This window comes from Falco peregrinus, chromosome 7, assembly GCF_023634155.1.
Source record: "Falco peregrinus isolate bFalPer1 chromosome 7, bFalPer1.pri, whole genome shotgun sequence".
Taxonomy (NCBI): Eukaryota; Metazoa; Chordata; class Aves; order Falconiformes; family Falconidae; genus Falco; species Falco peregrinus.
In genome coordinates this window covers 63,570,490-63,587,744 of record NC_073727.1, presented here as the reverse complement: position 1 = coordinate 63,587,744, position 17,255 = coordinate 63,570,490, and the positions used below count along the sequence as shown (strand labels likewise).

The following is a 17,255-nucleotide window of genomic DNA, read 5'->3' as shown; positions in this document are numbered from 1 at the left end:
AATACAGGCAGCATTTTGCTGAGCTGGTACAACCTTCAGTGTCAAAAAGCTATCAACCTGTTCAGAGTTTTCATTCTCCTTAGTTATATTTGACCCTGTCAACTCATTGGTATCCGAGCAATGTAAATACTAAGCATTACTGCTCCAGACTAGCAAGTACTTCGTACTCTGAGTAGGTGTAAGTGCCTGCACTGAGCAGGAAATCCGGATCCAGCTCCTCACAGTTCTTTCTCAGACAAAATAGTTCTGTTGACTGTGTGAGCAAGACCAGGAGGATTTATTTTTTTAAGTCACTTCTTTGCAAAGAAAATAATTTCACCAAATGCCTTGGGTCTGTGAACACCATGCAAAAATCTTCACGTGACCAGAATCCGCACATGCCACCTATTTCTAAAAAGAAAAGGAAATCTCTGTGAAATCTTTATCAGTCTGCATCAGGGACACCAGTTCACCGCTGCAAAATGGGCCTGCATCTATCTTTGATGTGCAGACATTCTACTGATGTCAGGCTCAGGGGCACCAGCTGGCTCACTTCATCTAGCAGCTGGAGCTCAGATTACCCAGACTGGCCATCCCCATGACAGAGCTTTGATGCAGGAGTCACACTTGAACTGCTTAAGACCTACAATTCAAGAGTCACCTGCCCATCAGCTGAAATTTCAACCATTATTTTGAGATGTCTTTGTACTTACATGCCTTTAATCTCTCATTTTCATGGTGCCTCATTGCTATCTCCACTGCAGGTCTTTCAGTTCCTTATGCTGAAAAATGTGATTCACACAATTCCCATTCCCCAGCCCTACCTGATTACACTCTGCAATTTGCTCACCAGCTACACCTGATATAGGACACACGATAGGAAGACAGAGAAGTGTACTTCCAAGGAACACTTCTGCCTCAGGACAGTGCTGCTAGAAGGCATGTTCCCTTGCTACAACTGTGCAAGCTTTTGTCCTTCTGGCCTACCTGGAGAGTTTGGTTAGAAGTATACTCTGTGCAGTGGTAGCAAAAAACCTTGAGAGATCTGCCCTCTGGGTCAGCAAATATGCCACTGAGCTATCTTACTTGCTGAGCTGTCACTTGGATTGGTAACAGCTGGTAACACAGCTGTGCCATCATAACACACCTGGGAGCACTTTGGTGATTCTGTAATCACAAATGTTGAACTAGGTTTGGACTACTGGGTTGTAGTCTTAAAACTTAATTGTACCCTGTTATTAGAATTCCACGTGAAAATATGTTTTCCTATGGTACTGCAGAGCCCATACCAGTGGCTCATGGGGCGCAGTAAGGAAGCCACTGGCCAAAATACCGTTTCAACTGTAAGTAACTCAAGGTACCTCTACAGAAGTGGGGAGACCTTCAGATAAGTCTTTTCATCTTTCTGTGTGTGAACTGGTTTTCCAATGGTAGGGTGTGGGTACTGGCATACATCAAGTATGCAATGTAAGTGCCAAGTATTCATAGTTATTATACACCTGCTGACCTAAAGCAGCAATTTAAAACAACTGGGAAATAACCTGAAAATAAGCACAATGCTGGACCCATTTTTAAGTTATTATCTTAGAGACAAGAGGCAATTTTCTTTATGAAAAGTGCGACTGATAGTTAGAGTTCCTGTTTCTCACATGTGACTGCATACTGTTAATGGTGAAGAACTGGTAGGCAGGAAGTTTCTAAGGTCCCTAAAGCAGAAAGCACAGGCAGAGTTTACTGCAAATCTAGGACAGAAACCCATAATTGGTTATCGCTCTTTTAGTGTTTTTGATCTCAAAAGAATACTACTTTATATTTAACCAGGGATGTTAATATGGCTGTTTGTAAATGAAAGTATTTTTGCATTTGAGGGAAAAGATAATAAAGGGAGTGTTTGAGTGAATGTTCTGAGCAAAATGCCTGTTAGTTAAGATAGTAGGTAAACAGCACTGTAATCAAAGGACTCAAACTCTTTTGAAGTTGCTGAGGAAGTGTGTGACAAATATCATCAAGAATGCAGTTCAAAGGATACAGTTCATATCTCTAAGACACACACCGAAGGCCTGATTCTGATCTTATGGTACTTGTATTCTTGGCTTCAGCTGAATCAAACTTACTCTGCTGACAGAAACCAGCAGTGCGTAACTGTTCCTGCTTTCTCTGGGATGCTGAGAAAAGCTGACCGCATGGGACCAGGGCACAGAAGGACTCTGAAACAGGCCATAAAGACTGCCATGAAAGATGAGGAGGTCAACAAAGTGACCAAGAAAAAAAAATTGAACTCTATACTGCCATCAGAGCTTTTGCTCTTGCACTTGTCCCCTTGATACCTCCTTCTCCTCTGCCTTTGCTTTTCCCTTTGAGCTTCACAAAAACTGTTCCAGTTTGACTAGTTAAATGGTGCCAAATATGGTTTGCCCTTGTATGTATTTGTAGTTAAACTGCACTGACCTCTTAGGTACATTCATAGTTTGTTTTGTTGGCTGGTTGGTTTTCGCACTTATTTGTGTTCTTCACAAACACGGGTTACAAAAAGGAGGGAAAGGTGTAAACAGTTATGCAGAATTAAGGTCTACGCTTGTTCCTGGGTTGTCTGAAAGACTCCTGAAAGACAGCTGATTGAGAAAAATTAGACACAGATGGTAACACTTGTGATGGAACACCGTGGGCCTCCACTTACTTTTTACATAGGATTTGTTCTCAACACAACTTGTCGTGCATCTGCATCACGGGGCCCCTAGACTCTTACAACAATGGTCATCCTGGCTGGGTGTCTTCAGCAGGATTACAGACTGATCAGATGTACGTACCAGCATCTTCCAGCTGCAATTACAGAGGCCTTGCTGCAGGAATAATTTCTCAGTAGGAATTAGTACGATCAGCAGACTGTCCTCTGCAAATCAAACCATCCTTCTGGTCCAAAAGACAGTTCTTCTATGTCTTTTGTTGCCAAACATTGCTGTAGCCAGAAACAGCAAGGATGCATTGCTACTTTTTTTGATGCAATTATACTGACATTAAAGAAAACATCACTTTTCAGGACCTTTTACAAACACAGAAGCTATCAGAATGAAATTGAAACAGTTGAATTTTAGTGTGTTGCTGTTGGACATGTTTTCTTATTTACCACAGCTAATACAAACCCAGGTCTTTTTCCCTTAAGAACACAGGTTGTTGGGTTTTATTAGTATCTGAATAATAGCAGTCTAAATAATTCACCGAGCCCCACTCTTCAGAGTGCAGTGACAGTTCACTGATAATAAAACCACCACCACTGACTATACACATGTATTTGTACTTGACAGCTTTTTGCAATAAGGGGTCTAAAATAAAAATAAGATAGTATAAAAATAAAAGCAATTAATATCTTGAGAGAAAAACAGACAAATTGCTGTTTATGTAAGATGAAATAAGTATAGTGGCTGAGTTTTAACACAAGATAAGTCTAATGTATCTGTTTAATAGTGGCAACAACTAACTATGTTAATGTTTTTAATGTTATGTAGATTATTAGGACTGTTTAGCATTAAGTGTGTTTCAAAGACAAGGCCCTGAGGAACCTATAACTTTGAAGTTGGACCTGCTTGGAGAGGAGAGTTGAACCAGGTGATTTCCTGAGGTCCCTTCCAGCCTTAATGAATTTATGACTCTAAAGCATTAGTGAAATTAGGCTAGTTTATTAAAATGTTTGCCCTGTTAGTGGCTGACAGTGTTGTCTAATGATAAGAGCAATGCAGGTGTGATGGTAAGCTATAAAAAGTTGTAATTTGTAAGGTATAAAAACATAAACCAATGGCTGTATTTTATAAACGCGTGTGCCATTTGTGCAACAGAGAAACAGTCTGAGGAGATGTTTTTGTAAGAACTCTAAATGTATATTACTTGTCTTGCTCCTATTAATGCAAAGATATTACATATATGATAGTAAGTAAACCTGAGCAGTTTTTTACATTGTATGCATTCATTAGACTTTTACAGTTGTTTTTACTGTGCATGCCTCTAGTATTTCCTGTAATAACTTAAACAATGTTCAAATGAGATATTTGAAAAGTTAAATTTACTTAAAGAATAGGTATTTAACTAGCTATTCTTATGTAAGTCTACAAGAACATAGAGAAAATAGTTTATCTCTATCTTTAAGGATTTATACTTTTATTTCTGTTTTTTTTCAGTCAACATGACCAGTAATTACTGTGTCAAATGTTTCTAAATAATCTTCACCTAAGATGCCATAATCAAAGTAAGAGTAATATATTTGGTACAAAATTTTAACTTTAACAACATTTTTCTCTCCCCATTTGAGTCCAGAAATCTGAGTTATGCAAAGGCATGAGTGGCTCAGAGGACTGCAAACTCAGACCTGACAATGTGTAGTTACTGGCATGGTATCAGCCTAGGACCTTAGTAACCAAAAGTTGTTACCATCTGATTATAACTAATTTCCAAAATGAAATGAGTCAGTTATCTGCAAGCAGACATGGTCACATCTCATAAATAAATACATATGTATATATATATAGACACACACACACACACAAATACATATAAAATATATATACAGTATAATATTTATAAATAAGATGTATATTTCAGTATAAACAGACCAGCACAACTGAAACTAGTTGGCATACTACTGATTAGTTTCCTACACTTTTACTTCCCAGGAATGTGGTGCATCTTTTAGGTTGTAATTTTAAAGTGAGGATTCCAAATTCTCTTGGCTTTGCAATTGAAATTAATAGGAATCTTGCCCTAGGTTGTTTTATTTTAATCAGTTCAACTTTTTTTAGTGAACACATTTTTTGTGGATAATTATCAGATCATCTTTTTGTTGTATTAATCCCATATTCTCCCATTTCCTTGATTACAGGCATCCGTACCAGGACATTTCATTCTGGAACACTAGAGAAACAGCCTCCCACACAATAAAGCATAGGAAGACTGAAAACAAGGTTTGTCTTTTGATGCTTAAAATTGTTTTTTTTACCCCTAGACTCAGCTGTGAAGGTAGGAAGAAATTTGGATCATACAGAATATATGAAAATTGTAGTAAGACACATTTGCTTACCATGCCTGTGTTCTTCTAGGGTGTCATTTGGATTGATGGTTCTGCTAAGGTTCTTTTCATGGTTCTTTCCTTGGTGAAGATTGTAGTTTTGTCTTTTAGACACAGCTTTTATTTTTGTGTAAATTACTTTTGAGTCTTGGGAGCTTTCACTACATTTACAATACTGCAAAGTATAACTCCTACAGAGACTTTTCTCATGCAGCCCTAATAGGTGCAAATCGGTATCATTTACTTTAAGCCAACAATAAACATTACAAGACCAGACCCAGCATCCAGTGCAAAGCAGACAAATAAATCTGCCTTGAGTCTGACAAATAGGGGTGTTCAAAAAGTCCTTGTACTCAGGCTTTGGTTAAGTAGCCACATCAGCTGAATGTAATTTGCTGTGAAATGGGGAAGGTAGTCCTCCTAGTCTGCCCTCTGGTTCTTCATTTTTCTTGTTGCAGAACCAGGCTGCGTGTGCGTCAGCACATGGTTGGGGAAGTGACAAATGAAAGGTGTCCATCTTCATATTCGGTTTTGCATTCAGGCTGCCTGATGTGACACAGCAGAAGGCTTTGGAGGCAGTATGGATTTACGTCGGGCTGAACTGACCACGTAACTATGGCCTCACAGGGATGCTCCAAAGCACGTATCCAGTGCAGGAACTGGTTGTCAGCATAGGAGGCATAGCCCAGGAGGAGGAGGGGAGGCAGGGAGCCTGCCACTGGAGCTTGGTACTGCAGCAATTCCCATTTAAACAGTCCTCAGACACAATTGTCAGCTGGTATAAATCAGCACACCCTTTGAGTTGCTGTAATTTATAAGGCTCAGACTGATATATTTCATCCTGCAACATCATTTAAAAGCAATGTCTAGCGTTTTTAAGCCAAGGACCTTTGAAATAAGAAAACAGGGCAAGAAGGAGTACTCAGGAAACTACGGGCTGGTCAGCCTCACCTCCATCCCTGGAAAGGTGATGGAACAGCTCATCCTGGAGGTCATCTCTAAGCATGCAAAGGAAAAGAAGGTTACCAGGAGTAGTCAACACAGTTTCGTCAATAGGAAATCACACCTGACCAACCTTATAGCTTTCTATGTTGGAATGGCTGGCTGGGTAGATGAGGGGAGAGCAGTGGATGTTGTCTACCTTGACCTCAGCGAGGCTTCTGACACTGTCTCCCACAACACCCTCACAGGTAAGCTCAGGCAGTGTGGGTGAGATGGGTGGACAGGGGGGTGGGCTGAGAACCGGCTGAGTGGCAGAGCTCAGGGGGTTGTGATCAACAGTGCAGAGTCCTGCTGGAGGCCTGTGGCTCGTGGTGTTCCCAGGGGTCAGTACTGGGTCCAGTCCTGTCCAACTGATTCATCGGTGCCCTGGGTGAAGGGACGGAGTGTCCCCTCAGCACGTTTGCTGGTGACACAGCACGGGGAGGAGTGGCTGAGACCCCAGCAGGCTGCGCTGCCATTCAGCGAGACCTGGGCAGGCTGGGGAGCTGGGCGCAGAGGGACCTCATGGAGTTCAGCAAAGGCAAGTGGAGGGTCCTGCCCCTGGGCAGGAATAACCCCCCGCACCAGTACAGGCTGGGGCTGGCCTGCTGGGAGGCAGCTCTGCGGGGAAGGGCCTGGGAGCTCTGGTGGGCAGCAAGGTGCCCATGGGCCAGCAGTGTGCCCTGGTGGCCAAGGCCAATGGGACCCTGGGGTGCATTAGGAGGAGCACGGCCAGCAGGTCGAGGGAGGTCATTGTCCCCTCTGCTCTGCCCCAGTGAGGCTGCATCTGGGGTGCTGTGTCCAGTGCTGGGCTCCCCCGTACAAGAGGGACAGGGAACTACTGGAGAGGGCCCAGTGGAGGGCAACGAGGGTGCTGAGGGGAGTGGAGCATCTCCCTTGTGAGGGAAGGCTGAGAGAGCTGGGCCTGTTCAGCCTGGAGAAGGGAAGACTGAGAGGGGACCTTACCAATGCCTGCAGATGTCTGAAGGGCGAGTGCCAAGAGGATGGGGCCGGGCTCTTGTCAGTGGTGCCCAGCGACAGGACAAGGGGCAACGGGCACAAACTGCAACACAGGCAGTTCCACCTGAATATGAGGAAGAACTTCTGTACTGGGAGGGTGCCAGAGCCCTGGCACAGGCTGCCCAGAGAGGCTGTGGGGTCTCCTTCTCTGGAGGCATCCAAAACCCACCTGGACATGATCCTGTGCAACCTGCTCTAGGGGAACCTGCTTTAGCGGGGGGTTGGACTAGATGATCTCCAGAGGTGCCTTCCAACCCTGACCATTCTGTGGTTCAGTGAAAACAAGTAAACAAATTACTAATAGCAGATAAGAGTTTGGGGAGTGGGTGGATGCAAGTGAATATGAAACCTCAGTGACAAGGAAGAAAACCAAAGAAAAATACATCAAACTGTACCTGCTAGTTACTTTTTTGTCTTGATGAGGTAGGTCTCTGAGGCAGTTTCCCTGAACAGCAACAATCTCTCTATTCCGTTTGGAAAACACAGAAAAACTTCACGACTCAAGGGAAAAAACAAGTAGCAACAGACAGGAAATATGCTGTTAAATGTAGGATTTTGGATTTTTGGTCATTTCTTCCACAAAGTGCCCTCAGTAGTCAGACATTCCTAATTTCTAAGTGTTAAACTTCCTTCATTATCAGAGTATTTTTCTTATTAATCAATAAGATTTTTATAATCCACATCTATTTATATTTCTTAAGAGCATGAAGATTTTTCCTCATTGTCTGTTTTAGAAATTGGGATTGCTCTGCACAGGAAAATACTTTAGGAAGAGGAATGCAGGGCATGGAAATCAATTGACGTCCCTGTACCTTGTCCTTCTCTCTGGCTCCACAGGTGGCAGGGTGGAGAGACCTCTTCTTTTGACCCATACGAGAAGAAAAGATCTAATTACCAGTGCCAAAGGAACACAGGATTGGTCCAACCTTTTACATCCAAGTAAACATGTAACAGACTTCGACTTCAGAACGCTCCACAAAACATTTAGTCCATGAATCTGGGCTTTTTAAACATCCTGGAACACAAAATACCTACAGAAAAAGACTAAAAGCCACAACTATTAAAAAAAAAAAAAAGGCAAGCTACAAGAAGAGTTCAGGAGAGACTGGGCACTACAGAGATCCCGATCCTAAGTTTCTGCAGTAGTAGAAAGTATATGACATAAAGTTCCATCAGGCAGCACTCTACTCCACTCTGCCTTACAGAAAAGGAAATAAAACCTACAACAATCTTTCCAAAATGGATTTGAGGGGCAAATTCCTCCTGGGTCTTAGTTGGATAGTTGAGCATCCATCTAGTATTTGCAGATCAGAGTTGTGACAAATCTCAAGGGTAAACACCCACTTTCAGACAATAGGGTGGTTTTGTGTAGTTTCCATCAAAACAATGGTGTATTTTGGTCAGTGTGTTCTGCTTTCTAAAGTTCTTTATCTTATACACCCTCACTTCTCTTCACCTAGATGCAAGTCAGGTCTAAGTGCATTCTTGTAATCCATTTTCATTATAATGCTACATTCAGGATTCTCTGGTCTTTGGTATTTGATTTGATTTTGTTTGTAGATACGACGTGAATAATGTTAATGGAGAATGATACAGATGGGATGACTGAATTTGGAATAAATTTTCATGTACAAATGCTGCATCATGAGGTTATGTTAATAACACATATCTCAAAGACTTATCCAATGATAATTATCTAAATGTTGATTCCAAAATTTTTCATGTTCCAGATAAGATCTGACACTGCAAGACCACAAGCTACCTGGCTGAGGGACAGCAGTCAGTCAGCAAGAAGCACCAGGTGATGGGAAAGGAAGATCTGGCAAAAGGTCAGGGAAGATTTTACCTGAAAAAACACCCCAAAATCCAGTCCTTTGGATCATGACAGCCAGGTCATGACTGATTTACTAGACAGTTGGCACAGCAAGCCCATGTCATTTGTGTACAAGGTATGATAACGTAGAAGTAGTCAGCGCAGTGCTGTGCTTCCAAAACCTTGTAGGTGAGTTGTATGGGATATTACTACAATGAGGCATACAGTTTATTACCCCCTACAACTGCTTCTTTGAGCTGTTCTTCTCAGATCTTGCTTATATTCGCCCATCAGCTGCATGAAGCAGATGTCTCATGCAGCTGAGAAAGCAGTTCTCAATTCCAGGCAGAGCAGATGGCAAGTCAGTTTTAAAGGTTTCATCTGAAAGACCAACATAATGAAATAAGACTATATAGTGTTCAATCCGTCAGCACTTGCAAAGTGGTGGAATCAAGAACAGCAGGATTTATTTGTTACGCTGAGAGGTATGTTTTCCATATTTTTTTATCTTTATTGTCAGTCATGTGCTTGCATGACTAGTTGGGGAATCAGAGACAGCTCTAATGGAAAAGAGAAATTAGGTCATCTGGTCCATCCTCGCTGCCAGGGCATGACTGTTCCCTGCAGTGTATCACTTCCCACACAGTTATCTTTCCAACTGTCTTTTGTAAGATGGAAATGCAATTCAGAGTCCCATTTGGCTATGACTACCAGAGCTTTTGAGGACGTTTTATTTGGACAAAAATGCTTAATAAGAGACTTGGAGCTCACAGTTTTAAATACATTTCAAAGACAAAACAAGCAAATCTCAGAATTTGATTCTTAGTAAAAACTTTTTAATAGAAAAAGTGTGCAATATTTGGGATAATCGGGGACACTGTTTCCATTCAGACAGGAAATAGTTTCTATGACTCAATTCTACAAATTAAACAATAGGTTTCCTGCTAAAAAAATTATACAACTAGTTCAGTAAGTAGTTTAGGAAGCAGCCAGTACTTGTGATGCTCTGAGCAGACCCTCATCAGGAGACTCAGCACTTGTGCTAGCTGACTATAGGCATTCCAGGTTGCCTTGATAAATTACTCCAAGTAATTATCCCCATCCTTCAGCAGAACATCTTAATGTGAAAGCACTCAGACTGTACAGAGCAGGATTGGTTTATTATGGAAAGAAATGAACAAATGCAAATAGAAAAAGTGATAAAACTTAGATGTAAGGAAGCGGTAAACTACTTCCTTTTCAGCAACTTCAGCATTACTAACTTCCATGCTGCCTGCGAATGAGAGTAACCCCCATCTTTTACCCCTCGACTACATCACTTCGTTCACCGCCTAAGTCCAATGGTTTCAATTAGTAAGTGGCAGTCCAAATATTTCCCTAAATTCGATCTCCTTTCCCAAAGGACCCATTTGCTTTGTTTTACCAGGAGGTGCCACCATGTAGTTTGGTTTAAGCATTTACTGTCTTAAGTTAGGGATTCTCCAAACTCTGCTCAGCTTTGCTACAGCATTTCCTTCTACCACCAAATTCTCATCCTTCACTGCCTTCACACGCTTACTTACATCAGTTCTTGTAGTGACATTCTTAGACCATCGTCCTTCACTAGAGAATCCTGTTCGCACTGCGCTCTGCAACATTTTCACTGGGGAGGACCCAAGAGCATTTAAGGAACTTCAGCAGAAACCCAGCAGTTCAAGCTCATCATGACAAAATGAGTAATTTCTCCTCTATAACTTCTCTGAAAAGATCACAACCACTACAACCTCAAGTACAAGTTCATGTGGTTGGCTTTTTATGTCCCACCAAAGGAACTAGAAGGTTTTATTGGTGAAAGATGCCTTTTCCCCTTCTCCAACAGAGGAAGAAGAGTGCTCTCAGGTGCTTCTGAGCTCAGGAGTTAAACGCTTATTTTCTACAGTTGCCTTATTTAATCTGCAAATCAATCCACATAGCTTTTCCTCTTGTCTCCAGCAAATCAGACTCAAGGCTTCAAACAGATGACAGGGTTGTTCCACCTGCACTATAAAACCAGAAGTCATTGTCAAGCTCTTACCATGTTTCTTATCTTTTAAAGAGCACGAGAGCATTTAATTCTTGTACATAAATAATGCTTGACCTTGTGTTAATTTAAATGGGCTTTAGGGCTTTACCCCATGGTTTTAGGTAGTCATTGAAGCATTCAGCTAGTGACCAAAGGTTGTCAAAAAGGCATCAGTCATGAAAGCAGGGTTAGCACATCAGGTGTGAGTTCCTAGGGGCATGACTTTTCTGGATGTTTGTGTACATAATGGTCTCCACGGCATGGTTTTGAAGCTTTACTGTAATAAAAGTAACGATTAGATCCACTCTGACACGACAATTTTCACTGATTTTCTTGAAGTAACAGGCTTCGAGATTCCACTTGATGAGGAAAGGTGTGATTACTAACAGAACAGAGTAAATTATAGTGCTTTTATGGGTGTAGCAATTTCATACCATTTCAGAAAACCAAAAAATGTTCTAGTATTGCAATCCATTGAACAGTCAACTTGTTTAATTCTAGTGATTTATTAATTAGTAATGAGGCCTGCCTAGTTGTCTCGACAAGTGAAATGTAGAAAGTTAAGGAATAAAGTAGGAAGTTCCAAGATGCTGATACTGATCTCGTATTTCCATCTGCCTGATAAAACCCGCTATTTTACATTTGGAAGGCTTGAGCATCTTTTAAAAATCAAAGTGCCTTTCACAATAATGATCCACCCTTTCTCCTCTGGTTCTAATTAGACAAAAATAGTATTTGCAGTTGACCCATCAATCAAGACAGGTAAGCAACATTTCCTGCCAATAACTAACAACTTCTAACAGTGAAGTAAGACGTGAGCCACCTTTATAAAGAGCAGCAATAAGAAAATAAAATGTTTATTTCTTTCAAATGTCAATGCCCATGCTGTTAAAGATCATTCTGTTAGGCAACCAAAATGAGAATTTGGAGATCCTCCTTCCTCAGCTGGGTTTTTTTTTCCCTTTGCAATATAGATCCTGTGCACACGGACACCAAAACAGAATGCGTCCCTTACCAACCAAACAGTCATTGACAAAATACAAATTTAACTATTGCAGACCATCTAGAAACAGAATCCCCACTAGAATCAGCAAAACCTTGAGCAAAAGGATGTGCAGCATTAGGACCTGCCCCTGAAAAACAGCTACTATTACAGATACATTGAAGCTCTGCAATTCCTACCATCCCTGCATACCGCAAAAGGTTCCTGGAGCACTCTGATCTATTAATCCAAGATTGCTCTCTCTGCAGACCTCCTGACAGCAGAATGCTGACTGGATTTTAGCCAACAGGCAGAACTGACACTAAATCAAGTGGGTACGAACTGGCTAAGTGTAAGCTTTTTATTTGGATTTCTAGCTGTCAGCAGGGTGAGGACCTGGAGCAGGCTTCCAATAGCAAAGCAGGAAAAGAATCTAAATATAAGGCTTGATAAAGGCTTGATAAACATGCTGTGTAGTGCCTGTGATGGGACTGAGTGGGATGTGATGATCTAGGGGGTCTCCAGCAGTCTTCTTTTAAACACATAAACCATGGTATACGCTGTCCCACTTTGAAGCAGAAGTCTCTAATTGATTAGATCAGCACATTTAAGGCTTTCTTCTCCACAGGGGACATTTATATTATTATTTCTATAAAGTAGTATTTTTTGTTATTTATCAAAGCTGTGTTTGAACCACATTCTGCAGCTCCACCAGAGGTGACCATACACTCGATGCAGAACAGCACATAAATGTATTGTCTCGTTGCTCGCAGAATGGAGCGTCACATACAGAAGCCTATAAACATCTCTTCAGCCTTGACCACAGAACGCGCCTTCATGCCTCTGCACAGCCATGCATCGCTTTGCAAGTGAAAGATATTTTCAGTTCTTTCCACTTCGGAGGTAGAACAAGAGACAGTAGTGTTTGCATTCAATACTCCTCTGATCTATGTGCTCTCTTCCTTTTTTTTCCTCTTGCCTTACAGTGCACTTTCATTAGTGATCACCTTGCTGTACCTCATCCCCTCCAGGATCCTACACACCTTGCACCTGGGTGCAGAGACCATACCCTCCCACAAGTATTGTCAAGGTACAAGAGAACCATCTGTGCCCAGCCCTCACTTTAGATCCTTAGAAGGGCAGGGTAGGAAGGAAGGGCAAGGACAGCTGGAGGGAAGCAGAGCAGGAGGGTAACTAGAACATTAGAAACACAGAGTAGTTTTTAACTCAGTTGGTAAGCAATTAAGAGTGGGCCTAGAAAAAGCTTTCATTCTGTCTCCCACTGAGCATTATTGGAACTGTCACAGATAAAAACTGAGGGAAGGGACAAAATGCAACAGCAGAAACATGGGGTCGGTTAAACTGTCTCTAGCTGCAGTACTACTGTACACAAACTTCTCTAGTGATGCTTAGGTACACCCTACTGATAAAAAGGTCAACCCTCTCTCAAGCACAAAGCTTAACAGCAACAAACTGGCATGAGAGTAACAGTTTCCACTTGATGCAATACTTCCTGGGCACTAACATTTAATGCATTTTGGCATGGCTACATATTAACAAATATATATGCTTTGAAGCCTCGGAATAAACCACATTTTGCATGACTACCTCTAAAACTAATGGTAATAGTGTTTGAATAAAATCTTGCTGAAGACCTGATCTACAAAAAATGACTTATATTCTTAAGGTCCTGTATTTAAACTGATTAATTCTAGCATTAAAGGTGAATTAAGTGATGAATAAAGTTCACCAGCTACCTGAAACCTTTTAAATCGGACAGCAAGATCTTGTTCAGACCACTTATTCCCATCAAATTAGCTGTATGGATGGGATTTAAACCACCTATATATTGAAACCGATGGAAAGTACGCTAACAGAGCAAAAGCAGCTTTTTATGGCAGTCTGGGTTTTCCAGAAGGGATGAGAAAGCAGCAAAACCTTGTGTCTGCCATTTTACAAAATAGCCCCAAAACATTCTGTTGACTCCCAGTTCACATTGGCATAGATTGTTCCATGAGCAGAAACTTGAGTATTTTCTAATCTAAACTGGGCTGATTCATGGATCCTGTACTATAGAGGCTATAGTATCTCTAATACACACACAAAATCTCTTCGGAAGACTGAGTTACATGAAGAATGTTATAATGTACAGCTGTGTTATTGCTGCCACTGCCGAGACCAAACTTCATTGCTCCCTGGCCGTAACACATCAGGAGTTTTCCTTGGAGAGTGCAATTTAAGTAATTTAGAGCACAGAAACAAACATCTCTTCTCCCTCTCCTTTTCCTCCCTCCTACAGGGCCTTAACGAGCCTTTATTGTTTCCAACAGATTTACAACAAATCTGAAATACCTAGCATCTGCCCAGCAATAACAAGATCTGCAGCCGTATGTAAATTGAACCCAAGGTCTAAAAACCCCCCACCCTTCTCCCCCAAACAGGTTTTACAAACTGTCCTTTTTGTTTCCAGAGTAGAGGGATTTTACAATTACAATGACCACAACAGCAGGAATGAGAATTTAACTAAGTGAAAGGATTGGACAACTGAGAATATCATTTGCAATAAAAGAGCTTATGAGCCACTTCTAATGGCATTTACAGAATCTCAGCTTAGGGATTCTTACCGTCAACTCACAGATCCTACACTGACAAACTTCCCTTAAACGAGTTTGCACATATTTTTAAGCAAATTTAAGTTTTAAGTTTTAAAATACTTGATCACACAGTTTGAGGCTACACTTTATTATCAGAGATGTACTTACGTCTGTTTATCGATCTGAAGATTCCGGCAGAAGACGATAAACGCATTCCTCTAGCAAGTTGGAGTCTTCACAGCGTAGTGGAAAATACCATGGCAGTAATCCAGAGCTGGTACTAACATTTCACCCTTCCCACACTGGCATTTTATTCATCTGAAAGCTGGCCAAGCTGTAATTGCTGGAGCTTTCAGCAGCCATGTCATCTAGCTACACTCACACAAAAGACAGCAGTTAGTTCTTGTTACAGAAGTCTGGGATTTCAGTTGTAGAACTGGGATGTCAGGTTTGTCCTTTTCCAATATACGATGATTTATTTCCCAGTTTACCCTCTTGGTTTGACATAGAAGATAATTTTAGGTGGCATCACACCATTTCTCAGACATATTGAGGACATTACTATTACTCTGAAAACCACACTAACATTTAAAACATTAGTACATTTGGTATGCTCATGTAAAATCTGGTTAACTAAATTAATATTTCTACTGGCCTTTTTTTTTTTTTTTGGGGGGGTGGTGATGTCTAAGTCAAAAGCTTTCAATCCCCCAAACTTTCAACCCATACTTACTCTGGTCTCCCTACACTGCTTTGTACTACACAAAAGAAAGCCAGATGCAAAGTAGCAAGTGCTGTATTTTATAGAATCATAAAATAATTTGTCTCCTGGTATAACACGTAGCCTGCTATCATGCCAAGAATACTGCAACTAGACTTAGAGAAAAGTGTGTTTGTTGACATTACTCATTTCAACAAAGATCCTGCGAAATTAAGTACAGAAGTCTATGGTTTGCCGCCAAACTGTTATAACACAAATACCTCAAAATAAAAGTGGCTTAGCATGAAGTACCATCTCCGCTACCATCACCCATCCGGCAGAAAAGAAGTCTCTTTTTCCTTAATATTCTCAAAATACTTAGAAGTTGAAACGATTAATGCACTACTATGAAATTCATTGTAGGGGTTAAGACAGTAACTGCCCCACAGGATTTACTATACACACCCATATTCAGCATACGAAAGTCTCATCCTTGATCTAAAATGATGCTATTGTTTTACTAAGGTGTCTTAGATTGATTGTATTGTCAACTGTCTGTCTGCCTTGCAAATAATAAGCGTGGATTGGGATCTGAGGTGTCTGTGCAGCGTTTCCTGAGCTGTGGGGCAGGTCCTTTTATGCGAGGTGGGGCAGCACACGAGTGCAAATTACCTCCTGGAGCTGGAAACCATAATGCCGCAAGAATGCACCTAATTAGTCTGGGTGTTGTACTAATAATGGAATTTACTGGGGTTGGGGGAGGATGACAAGGCAAAGCCATGTAGGGAATTATGGTCTATTCCTTTTTTCTGTACTATCATCCTACTCTCCCATACCTTTCACTCCCTCCCCCCTCCAAAACAATACATCTATTTGGCCAAATTCTGGAAGTAACAGTATGAGGGAAGATGATGCTGCATTCATTATTATTAAAGTTCAAGAGCTAACGTTGCAGTTTCAAGACTCTTTTTTGTGCAAAATGTAGATGCAATGAACAAGAGACAACTAGAATTTGCCCAGCTTGATATTAAATGCTCTAATGTCTAAGTTAAGCTATAATCTAGACACAAGGCCCAGTTACTGTTCCTGTAAGGAAAACTGACAATTCTCTCAACAAGTTGCAAAAGGAAGGAAATGAGAAGAGCATTAGCTGACAACATAGTGGAAGCTAAGACAGCACTCCAGAAGACAGCAAAGAAAGCAGACTCCTAAATGAGCAAATAAAGCTGACTGCTAATATGTCAGTACTGAAACATCTTTAATAGAAAATGAGAGCACTTAGGAGTTAAAAACCTTTATGAAACAAATAAAGGATCAATAAGAAATGCATGGGGGAGGGGAAGAAATTATGAAACCAAAACACCAATTAAGAAGCATATGAGTTTATGTAGAATCCTGCCACACAATACTTTTGACAGCAATTCAAAGTGACTGTATGAAGAAAATGGAAGTGATACAATATTTTTTTTAAAAAAAAAAATCAATGCATATCAGTTGAAGCACATAATCTGAACAGTTTTATTGTAGGAACACTCATTGTGCACACTCAAAGAATGAACACACACATGGAAGGTGGAGGATGTACCATCAGAAGCCTGCAAGGACTAGTAATATGTCCTTTTCCATAATGTCATGTCCTGGCTAGACAGGACACTAATAGGAGTTAAATATTTTCAAAAACCCACCAACATGGGAAACTAAGAGGTAGAGGTTTAGGAAACAAACTCTTGAGTGATTTAGGGGAGAAGAAAAAAAAAGAAAAGGGGGGAGGGGAAAAAAAAAAAAAAAAAGGTGGCAGAGCAATGTATTATTACAGAAAGCTCCAAAACCTGGGGGAAACAGTAACACTACAAGCAGTCTAAGAATGACAGAAAGCAGATTATGATGTGGCAGCACACAAATTAATATTTAGAGCAGGACAAATTCCTCCGCATTACTAAAAGTGTAGCTGGAATACTGTAGTAATAATGATGACCACCAGTGAAAAAAAACACAACCAGAGGACGGATCAGAGAATTTCAAGAGAATACAAAAAAAAATTAAAATGTGTGATTTAGATGAGAAGATTTGCAAACCATGGAAGAATAGCAAG

The 17,255-nt window shown here is 40.9% G+C and overlaps 1 long non-coding RNA gene across 1 annotated transcript; it reads left to right on the top strand.

Annotated features, from left to right (window-relative positions):
• Window positions 1-4,992: 4,992 nt before the first annotated feature.
• Window positions 4,993-16,925, top strand: LOC129784870 (uncharacterized). Its single transcript, XR_008748062.1, has 2 exons — window positions 4,993-6,222; window positions 7,871-16,925. It is a non-coding gene; the product is annotated as an uncharacterized LOC129784870 (long non-coding RNA).
• Window positions 16,926-17,255: the final 330 nt, after the last annotated feature.